At 43.8% G+C, this 11,175-nt stretch overlaps 1 protein-coding gene and 1 long non-coding RNA gene across 8 annotated transcripts in view; one reads left to right on the forward strand and one right to left on the reverse strand.

Moving 5' to 3' along the window:
* The window catches only part of LOC105469487 (reticulon 3), a 73,784-nt gene that overhangs the window by 16,155 nt on the left and 46,454 nt on the right, over nucleotides 1–11,175 (reverse strand). The window lies entirely within an intron of this gene.
* LOC139357429 (uncharacterized) overlaps nucleotides 1–11,175 on the forward strand; it is a 55,821-nt gene that overhangs the window by 2,561 nt on the left and 42,085 nt on the right. The gene's annotated exons all lie outside the window — the stretch shown is intronic.

Genomic DNA, 11,175 nt, shown 5'->3' on the forward strand with positions numbered 1-11,175 from the left:
CCAAGGTGGGTGGATCATTTGCGGTTAGGAGTTCGAAACCAGCCTGGCCAACATGGCGAAACCCCATCTCTACTAAAAATACAAAAATTAGCCAGGCGTCGTGGCGCGTGCCTGTACTCCCAGCTACTCAGAAGGTTGAGGCAGGAGAATCGCTTGAACCTGGGAGGCAGAGGTTGCAGTGAGCTGAGATCGCACCATTGCATTCCAGCCTGGGTGAAAGAGTGAGACTCTGTCTCAAAAAAAACCTTTGTGCAAATTAGAAAAAGTCACCCTGTCCTCATGCATGTTACTGCCATCTGCTGGAAAACTCATAAGAAATATTCAAACCTACAAAGATAACAAAGGTAGATAGTGCCCCTAGATGTGTACAGTAAACAACTTGTATAATAGTATAGGCCCTGGGCTCAGTCTTAAGATAAATGGTGGAATTATGGTCTGGGATAGAAAGGGGACATAGTGACTGAAGAGAGGAAAACAGAGGAAGAGTTTGGAAAAGATGGTTCAACACATAAGCCTCTGTCTGGAATGCTCTTCCCCAACTCCCCATTGCTTGCTTCTTTACTTTTCAGGTCTTAGTGCAGGGCTACTTCCTCAGACACTGCCCAGCCTAACAACCACTTGATTTGTAGCAGGCTCTTCACAGCTGTTACTGAATGCTTAAACATGGGGCCAAGCTAATGACCAAAAGACAACAAAACCATTTATTTCCTAATAATTCCCCTTAAACTAGTCAAGTTTTTGCACATGACTATTGACCACAGAAGACTAAGGATTCCAAGTATAGAACACCAAAGGAAGGAAACTGGCATGATTTTTGGAAACATTTCCCTCTATAATACCTTGGGGGAGAAGAAGATGAAAAATACGAAAAAAAAGTGAGAAATGAGGCAGTTGCTAATAGTTTAAAATATGAAGCCACTAGACTTACACTAGTTCTAGTGTGTATTTCATAACCAGCAAGAGGCTGCATGGCTTGCGTCCATGAAATTTTCTTTTCTTTTCTTTTTTTAGACAAGGTCTGGCTGTATCGCCCAGGCTGGAGAGAAGTGGCACAATCTTGGCCCATTGCAACCTCTGCCTCCTGGACTCAAGCTATCCTCCCATCTCAGCCTCCCAAGTAGCTAGGACTATAGGCATGCACCACCATGCCCAGTTGATTTTTCTGTTTTTTGTAGAGACGGGGTTTTGTCATGTTGCCCATGTTGGTCTCAAACTCATGGACTCAAACAATGCACTGGCCTTGGCCTCCCAAAGTGCTGGGATTACAGGCGTGAGTCACAGCGACTGGCAGAAACTTTCTTTTCATTCTTTTTTTTTTTTTTTTTTTTGAGATGGAGTCTCGCTCTGTCACCCAGGCTGGAGTGCGGTGGCCGGATCTCAGCTCACTGCAAGCTCCGCCTCCCGGGTTCACGCCATTCTCCTGCCTCAGCCTCCCGAGTAGCTGGGACTATAGGCGCCCGCCACCTCGCCTGGCTAGTTTTTTGTATTTTTTAGTAGAGACGGGGTTTCACCGTGTTAGCCAGGATGGTCTCGATCTCCTGACCTCGTGATCCGCCCGTCTTGGCCTCCCAAAGTCTTTTCATTCTCTTTTATTTTCTTTTTATTTTATTTTTTTGAGACGGAGTCTCACTCTGTCGCCCAGGCTGGAGTGCAGTGGCGCGATCTCTACTCACTGCAAGCTCTGCCACCCAGGTTCACACCATTCTCCTGCCTCAGTCTCCCGAGTAGCTGGGACTACAGGCGCCCGCCACCTCGCCCGGCTAGTTTTTTTGTATTTTTTAGTAGAGACGGGGTTTCACCGTGTTAGCCAGGATGGTCTCGATCTCCCGACCTCGCGATCCGCCCGTCTCGGCCTCCCAAAGTGCTGGGATTACAGGCTTGAGCCACCGTGCCTGGCCCATAACTACTTTTTAAAACAGGAAATTATTTATCTTTTAATGTGTTATCTTTCCTTCCTTTCCCACCTTTTTTATTTATTTTTATTTTTTGAGACAGAGTCTCACCTTGTCGCCAGGTTGGAGTGCAATGGCATGGTCTCGGCTCACTGCAACCTCCACCTCCCGGGTTCAAGTGATTCTCCTGCCTCAGCCTTTGACCGGCTGACATTACAGGCGCCTGCCACCACGCCCAGCTAATTTTTTGTATTTTTATTAGGGACAGGGTTTCACCATGTTGGCCAGGCTGCTCTCGAACTCCTGACCTCGTGATCCGCCTGCCTTGGCCTCCCAAAGCACTGAAATTACAGGCATGAGCCACCGTACCCGGCCCCTTTCCCACCTTTACCTTCCTTCATCAAGTTTTTGTTTGTTTTTTGAGACAGAGTCTCAGTCTGTTGCCCAGGCTGGAGTGCAATGGCGAGATCTCGGCTCACTACAACCTCTGCCTCCCGAGTTCAAGTAATTCTCCTGCCTCAGCTTCCTGAGTAGCTGGGATTACAGGCGCGCACCACCACGCCCAGATAATTTTTTGTATTTTTAGTAGAGATGGGGTTTCACCATGTTGGCCAGGCTGGTCTCGAACTCCGGACCTCAGATGATCTGCCCGCCTCAGCCTCCCAAAGTGCTGGGATTGTAGGCACGAGCCACTTGACATTTGTGCCCAGCTTGCGAAAATTCTTAACAAAAATTTAGCAAACCAAACACAACAATAAACACAATACTACTACATCATGACTGAGGTGTTTCTTTTGAAAAAATACAGGATTGGCTTAACATTCAATAATCAAAATATTCTCCATTTTAAATAATTCCACCAAGGAAGAATTCCATAATTCACCATATTAACAACTAAAAAAGAAAAACCATATGATCATCTCAAAAGATACAGAAAAAAAGCATTTGAGAAAATCCAACATTCATTCTTGATTTTAAAATCTCAGGAAACTAGGGAAGGGAAATCCCTCAACTTGAAAAAGGGAATCTACTGGTAACTTACAGCAAACATCATGCTCACTGAAAGAAGGCAAGAAGTTCTCTCTGCCACTACTCCTGTTTAACACTGTATTAAAGGTTCTAGCCAGTTCAGTAAGTCAAGAAAAACAGCCTGGGCGCGGCGGCTCACGCCTGTAATCCTAGCATTTTGGGAGGCCGAGGCAGATGGATCACCTGAGGTCAGGGGTTCGAGACTAGCCTGACCAACATGGTGAAACCCTGTCTCTACTAAAAATACAAATAAATAAATAAATAAATAAATAATTAGCTGGGTGTAGGGCTAGGCGCGGTGGCTTACGACTGCAATCCTAGCACTTTGGGAGGCTGAGGTGGGTGGATCACCTTAGGTCAGGAGTTCAAGACCTGCCTGGCCAACATGGTGAAACACCGTCTCTACTGAAAATACAAAACAAAGGCCAGGTGCGGTGGCTCACGCTGGTAATCCCAGCACTTTGGGAGGCTGAGGTGAGTGGATCACCTGAGGTCAGGAGTTCAAGACCAGCCTGGCCAACATGGCGAATCCCTGTCTCTACTAAAAATATAAAAATTAGCTGGGCATGGTGGCATGTGCCTGTAATCCCAGCTACTAGCAGGGCTGAGGCAGGAGGATCACTTGAACCTGGGAGGCGAAGGTTGCAGTGAGCCAAGATCGTGCCACAACACTCCAGCCTGAGCAACAGAGCAAGACTCCATCTAAAACAAACAAACAAACAAACATTGCCGGGAGTGGTGCTGGGCGCCTGTAATCCCAGCTACTCAGGAGGCTGAGGCAGAAGCATCACTTGAACCCAGAAGGCGTGGCCACAGTGACTTGAGATCACGCCACTGCACTCCAACCTGGATGACAGAGTAAGACTCCATATCAGAGAAAAAAAAAAAAAAAAAAAATTAGCTGGGCGTCATGGCATGCTACTGTAATCCCAGCTGCTAGGGAGCCTGAGGCAGGAGAATTGCTTGAAACCAGGAGGCGGAGGTTGCAGTGAGCTGAGGTCACACCACTTCACTCCAGCCTGGGCAAAAGAGCGAAACTGTCAAAAACAAAAACAAAAACAAAAACAAATAGGCATTCAGATAGGAAAGTAGTGAAACTGTCCTTATTCACGAATGGCATGATTGCCTATGCGGAAAATCTGATGGAATCCATAAAAAAAAAAGCTACTAGGACCAGGCGCGGTGGCTCATGACTGTAATCCCAGCACTTTGGGAGGCCGAGGCGGGTGGATCACGAGGTCAGGAGATCAAGACCATCCTGGCTAACACGGTGAAACCCCATCTCTACTAAAAATATAAAAACAAAATTAGCTGGGTGTGGTGACGGGCACCTGTAGTTCCAGCTACTCGGGAGACTGAGATGGGAGAATGGCATGAACCCAGGAGGCAGAGCTTGCAGTGAGCTGAGATCCCGCCACTACACTCCAGCCCGGGTGACAGAGTGAGACTCCGTCTCAAAACAAACAAACAAACAAAAAACTACTAGAACTAATAAATGAGTTTAGGAAGATTGCATAATACAAAGCTAACATACAAAATCAATCTTATTTCCATATATTAGTATTAACCAGTCAGAAACTGAATTTAAAAATAACATTTAAAATAGTGTAAAAAACAAATTAAATAGTATAAAAATATAAAATACTGGCCGGGTACGGTGGCTTACACCTGTAATCCCAACACTTTGGGAGGCCGAGGCGGGTGGATCACAAGGTCAGGAGATTGAGACCATCCTGGCTAACACAGTGAAACCCCGTCTTTACTAAAAATACAAAACATTAGCCGGGTGTGGTGGTGGGCACCTGTAGTCCCAGCTACTTGGTAGGCTGAGGCAGGAGAATGGCGTGAACCTGGGAGGCGGAGCTTGCAGTGAGCTGAGATACACCACTGCGCTCAAGCCTGGGTGACAGAGCAAGACTCCGTCTAAAACAAAAAAACAAAAAAACAAAACAAAATAAAAAAAACCTAGAAGAGCCGAAACAACTTTGAAAAATAAAGTTGGAAGATTCACACAACCTGATTTTAAATATAAAGCTACCATTATCAATATGCTGTAGTACTGGCCAAAAGATAATAGAACAATAGAATGGTACAGAAAATCCAGAAATAGACATTTGTGCATTAAGAGATGTTTAAAGATTATTTCAGGCCGGGTGCAGTGGCTCATGCCTGTAATCCCAGCACTTTGGGAGGCTGAGGCGGGAAGATCACCTGAGGTCACAAGTTCGAGACCAGCCTGGCCAACATAGCAAAACCCCATCTCTACTAAAAATACAAAAGTTAGCTGGGCATGGTGGTGTATACCTGTAGTTTCAGCTACTGGGAAGGCTGAGGCAGTAGAATCACTTGAACCCGGGAGGCGGAGGTTGCAGTGAGCTGAGATCATGCCACTGCATTCCAGCCTGGGCAACAGAACGAGAAGCTGTTTCAAAAAAAAAAAATAAATGCTGGGCATGGTGGCTCACGCCTGAATTCCAGCACTTTGGGAAGCTGGGGCGGGTGGATCACTTAAGGTCAGGAATTTGGGACCAGCCTGGCTAACATGATGAAACCCCCTCTCTACTAAAAATACAAAATTAGCCAGGCGTGGTGGCACAGGCTTGTAGCCCTAGCTACTCAGGAGGCTGAGGCACGAAAATCGATTGAACCCAGGAGGCGGAGGTTGCAGTGAGTCAAGATCAAGCCACCGCACTGCAGCCTGGGTGACAAGAGCGAAACTCTATCTCAAAAATACTACTACTAATAAATAAAAATAAAATAAAATATAATAAAGATTATTTCACCCCTTAATGCTTCCTAGTTTCCACTTGGCCATGGTTCCCTATCTAGTAAAACTCTTTATCCCCAGCTTTAGAGTTAGTATAGCATAGAAATGACTCTGGCTCTAGAACGCCTGGGTTTGTATCCTCTTCCATTTGCTAGCTCTGTGATTTTGGACAAGACACTCAATCTCTCTGTGCATCAGGTTCCTCATTTGTAAAATAGGATAATACAATATCAACTTCATAGGGATGTTGCCAGGATTAAGTGGATTAATGTGTAGAAGTGCTCAGAATACTGTTGATTAGATAGTAACACAATGTTAGCTATTATTATTCATTTGACTGCCAACCTCTGCTACAATTGTAACAGAAAATTTAAAAATTGAAGTTAAAGTCAGCTACAGAGCAACAAGATTTTTTCCTTTCCTCTTTGTTGCCAGTAAGATACAAAGAAATTAAAGGTGGCTCATGACTGTAATCCCAGCACTTTGGGAAGTGGAGGTTGGAAGATCGCTTGAATTCCAAGAGTTTGAGACCAGCCTGGGCAACACAGTGAGACCCTATCTCTATTAAAAGAAAAAAAAAAAAAAAGGCCAGGCGCGGTGGCTCATGCCTGTTATCCTAGCACTTTAGGAAGCCAAGGTGGATGGATCACGAGGTCAGGAGTTTGAGACCAGCCAGGCCAACATAGTGAAACCCCGTCTCTACTAAAAATACAAAAAAACCAAAAAAATTAGCCGGGCATGGTGGCGGGCACCTTAGTCCCAGCTACTTGGGAGGCTGAGGCAGGAGAATCACTTGAACCTGGCGAGTGGAGGTTGCAGTGAGCCGAGATTACGCTGCTGCACTCTAGCCTGGGTGAGAGTGAGAATCCGTCTCAAAAAAAAAAAAAAAAAAAAAAAAAAAAGAAACTAAGATGGGGAGGTTAGAAGGGGCCTTATTAGCCAAATCTATTTTATGTATCAAATTTCCATATAAACCTTTCTATGAAAAAGTGCTGCACTATCAGAACTATGATGAAATAGAGTGGTCTGTAAATGATATACAGAGACAGAGAACCAGGAGATAAAGGCAGTATAATACATCACCTATGGGGCAGACCAGACCAACACAGAGTATAGATTTGTAGGTGGTAATTTGAAGCTACAGAAAAAGAAGAGATCACTTTGAGGCATCTCAACCCCTCAAATTCCACATATCAAAGAAAACATCATTTTTGACTGACACTCTTCCCTGATCAGAAAATAGTTCTACCCTGTAATCCCAGCACTTTGGGAGGCCGAGACGGGTGGATCACGAAGTCAGGAGATCGAGACCATCCTGGCTAACATGGTGAAACCCCGTCTCTACTAAAAAAAATACAAAAAAATTAGCCGGGCGAGGTGGCGGGCGCCTGTAGTCCCAGCTACTCGGGAGGCTGAGGCAGGAGAATGGCATGAACCCGGGAGGCGGAGCTTGCAGTGAGCCGATATCGCGCCACTGCACTCCAGCCTGGGCGACAGAGCGAGACTCCGTCTCAAAAAAAAAAAAAGAAAAAAGAAAAAAAAAGAAAATAGTTCTACCATCCACCCAGAAACCCAAGACAAATACAGAAATAGGGTTCACTCTTCCTTCTCCCTCATCAACTACACTCAAACATCAGGACTGGTTGCAGTCTTTTTGAATCTATCAGAAAAAAATAAAATCTTTTGATTAAGTGAAGAGTCTTAAACATTTTTAGGTCTTAAATTTACCTTCTATGAGCAGACTCTAGAGAAGACTGTCCAAGTCAGTGACTCTCAGCTGCGTGTGAGATGGGACAAAGGTTGTGGGATGGGGAGTAGATCCTGACTCCTGATGGCGCATATCACCTTTTTCAAGCTATGGGCAAATTATTGCTTGATTCTGATATGTGTCAGGTAGAGAATCACTACTGGAGAGAGCCACTGACACAGACAGGGAATGTCCTTTTCTTTGGGTGTGCTATGTGTATCTTGGGTGTTCTAAAACAGAAGAGAATTGTGAGGCAATGGGCTAACAAACTGCTACACTAGTACGCAACCTTATAGAGACAGATCGAAGCCTTGGCTAGTCTCTTCCTAAAGTCCTACAGGGAAGTGACCCAATCTAGTTCAAAAGGTACTGGAAAAATAAAAAGCCAAAAGCTCTCAAAAGAATGAAGTCAATGTTCCCTTACTTTTCAGGTTATAACTTTATCTTTAATATCATACCACTTAATTTCTTTTTTCATTTAAAGGACCTTACTTTCTTCTCTTTTCATGATTCATTACATGAGTAAAATCACTCAGTTATATTATTTTGCTAATGACAGATGAAACATCTGACAAGGAATGTCTGTACCAAGAGTGTTTATGTTGCTGGTGGAATTACGAGTGATTCCTTCTTTTTATTTTCCAAATCTTTTGTAATGTGGCCATATTACTTTTATTTTAAAAACTTTAAAATAAGGTATTTATTTTAAAGTTTTATTTTATTAAAGTATTTCTTGCCCGTGGTATTTAAGGATGCTGGCTGCAGTACCCATGTTACACCTGAAGAGGGCACTAACACATCCAATGGTAATCTCAGGCTAAGAAAAAAGGAAATCAGTCTTGCGCCATTTCCAGCAGGAACAGCAGAACCTTACTGATTCCCAATCCGTTAATTTTATTACCGAATTTGGGGAAAGCTCTTGTTTTGATTCTAAATAGCCATTTCCAAAAGTCAATTGACTTTACTCTCCCAAGTATACACCTCAAAGGTAGAAAAGAAGAGCTGTTCAAATACTTATTCTGAAAAGGAACAAATGTGAAAGAAATTTCAAGGTTTAGTAGTCTGTTAGCTTTACTTTCTTCTTCTTCTTCTTCTTTTTTTTTAAAGACAGGGTCTCACTCTGTCACCCAGGCTGGAGTGCAGTGGTGTGACTACAGCTCACTGTAGCCTCGACTTCCTGAGCTCAGGTGATCCTCTTGCCTCAGCCTCCCAAGGCTACAGGTGCATGCCAGCATGCCTGGCTAAATTTTTTTGTTGCCCACTCTGGTCTTAAATTCTTGAGCTCAAGCGATCTGCCCTCCTTGGCCTCCCAAAGTGCTGGAATTACAGGCGTGAATCATTGCACCCAGCTACTTCATTTTTTAAGAACAAATAAATCTCCAATTCATTCCACCTTCCTTGCAAAAGTTGCTTAAAATCTGTCTATAACACATCTCTAAGAACACTCAAACATGCCTGAAACGACTAAAAGGAAAAAAAAAGGCCATGCTTTATAACCTCAAAAAGGAAACTGTTAATAAAGGGGAAACAGTTAAGCTTTTTAATATGAACAATTTATGTAAAGACAGATGCAGACATTTTTACAGATTATTTCTTTTCTTTGGTTACTTTCACATTAATAGTTATAATAAATGAAGCCACTTTTAAGTTGCAAAAGAGACATCAGGTGACGTGTTTGTAAACTTAGGCCCAAATTCTGTGGCTGCTGAAATGGGTTAACAGTGTGCTCTGCTACAGATTTATTATTAACCAAAGAAATCCACCCCCTCAAAAGGCACAGAAAGATCACTGACAGAATACAAAGCTGTCACTGTCAAAGACAGACACACATACTTTTGGCCACAGATAAGTCTGGCAGTAGGCCAGAGAAATATGTAGGAACCCCTTTCAAACTAACGTTCATCTCACACACTCAGAAAAAATAGTTGTTTGTTCATTAAAATAACCTACCATCCCCTCTGCCCTCAATTTCAGATTTATAAAACAGAAAACAAAATGGCATTGTCTACCCCTCCCCAGGTGAACAGTATGGATCTAAAAATGTGAACTTTTGACCTTAGTTACCTAAAGAGTATTTTTCTTTTTTTCTTTCTTTCTTTCTTTTTTTTTTTTGGAGACAGAGTCTCATTCTGTTGAGCAGGCTGGAGTGCAGTAGCATGATCGTAACTCACTGCAACCTCCACCTCCTGGGTTCAAGTGATTTTCTTGCCTCAGTCTCCTTAGCAGCTGGGGCTACGGGTGCCCGTCACCAAACCTGGTTAATTTTTCTATTTTTAGTAGAGATTGGGTTTGACCATGTTGGCCAGGCTCGTCTCGAACTCCTGGCCTCAAGTGATCCACCCACCTCGACCTCCCAAATCGCTGGAATTACAGGCATGAGCCACTGTGCCTGGCCATCCATCTTTAATTTTATGGTTAGTGCATTTTACCTAAGAAATCTTTGCCTACCCTATGTCATGAAAATATTTTCCTATGCATTCCTGGAAAAACTTTTTGGTTTTAGTTTTTATGTTCAGAGTTCTAATTCATTTTAATTTTGGCATATCATGTGAAGTTAGAATTGTGGCAGGTGGAATTCTGAGATGGAGCTGGGCATGGTGGCATATACCCATAGTCCCAGTTACTCGGGAGGCTGAGGTGGGAGGATCCCTTGAGCCCAGGAGGCAGCAGTGAGCTAGGACTGCAACACTGCACTCTGGCCTGGGCAACAGAGCAAGCCCCTATCACAGGAAAAAAAAAAAAAAAAGGATTCTATGATGGCTTCCAAGACTCTTGCCCCTTGTTGTACATGCCTTGTATAACACTTTCCCCTGCCCCTAAATGTGGGCAGACCTGTGAATATAATGGAATCGTCATTCTAGTTTTTGCATTTGAGTTATACAGTCATTCCTCAGTATCTGAAGGGGATTGGTTCCAGGAGTCCCAAGGATATAAAAATCCATGGAAGCTCAAGTCCCTTATATAAAATAGCATGGTATTTGCATGTAACCTAGGCATATCCGTTTGTATGCTTTATTTTTTATGTTTTTTAATTTTTTTGAGACAGAGTCTCTGTTGTCCAGGCTGGAGTGCAGTGGCACAATCTTGGCTCACTGCCTCCGCCTCCCGGGTTCAAGCGATTCTACTACCTCAGCCTCCTGAGTAGCTGGGACTACAGGCGTGTGCCACCACGTCCAGCTAATTTTTTGTATTTTTAGTAGAGACGGGGTTTCACCATGTTGGCCAGGCTGGTCTCGAACTCCTGACCTCAGGTGATCCGCCTGCCTCAGCCTCCTAAAGTGCTCGGATTACAGGCATGAGCCACCACACCCAGTCTTTATTTTTTATTGGTTTTTCTTTTGTATTTTCAATCCGAGGTTGGTTGAACCCAAGGAAGCAGAACCTGTGGATGCAGAGGACTAACTGTATAAGATTCTCCTGATAGCTTCGAAGAAGCAAGCTACCATGTTGTGAGAGGGCCATGAGGTCAGGACCTGCAGGCAGCTTCTAGTAGCTGAGCATGATCTCCCCAGCTGATATCCAGGGAGAAAGAAAGTGGGTTTCTCATTCTACAACTTCCAGGAACTGAATTCTATCAACAACCAGCCAGCTTGGAAAGAAAGAGATCCCTGAGTCTCATGATATCACAACCCTCGTGAGGCCCTGAGCAGGAGGATCAGCTAGCCCATGCCTAGAATGCTGATCCATGAAAACTGTGAGATAATAAATTTAAGTTGCTAAATTTGTGCTAATTTGTTATT

Source organism: Macaca nemestrina, chromosome 12 (assembly GCF_043159975.1).
Source record: "Macaca nemestrina isolate mMacNem1 chromosome 12, mMacNem.hap1, whole genome shotgun sequence".
Lineage (NCBI taxonomy): Eukaryota > Metazoa > Chordata > Mammalia > Primates > Cercopithecidae > Macaca > Macaca nemestrina.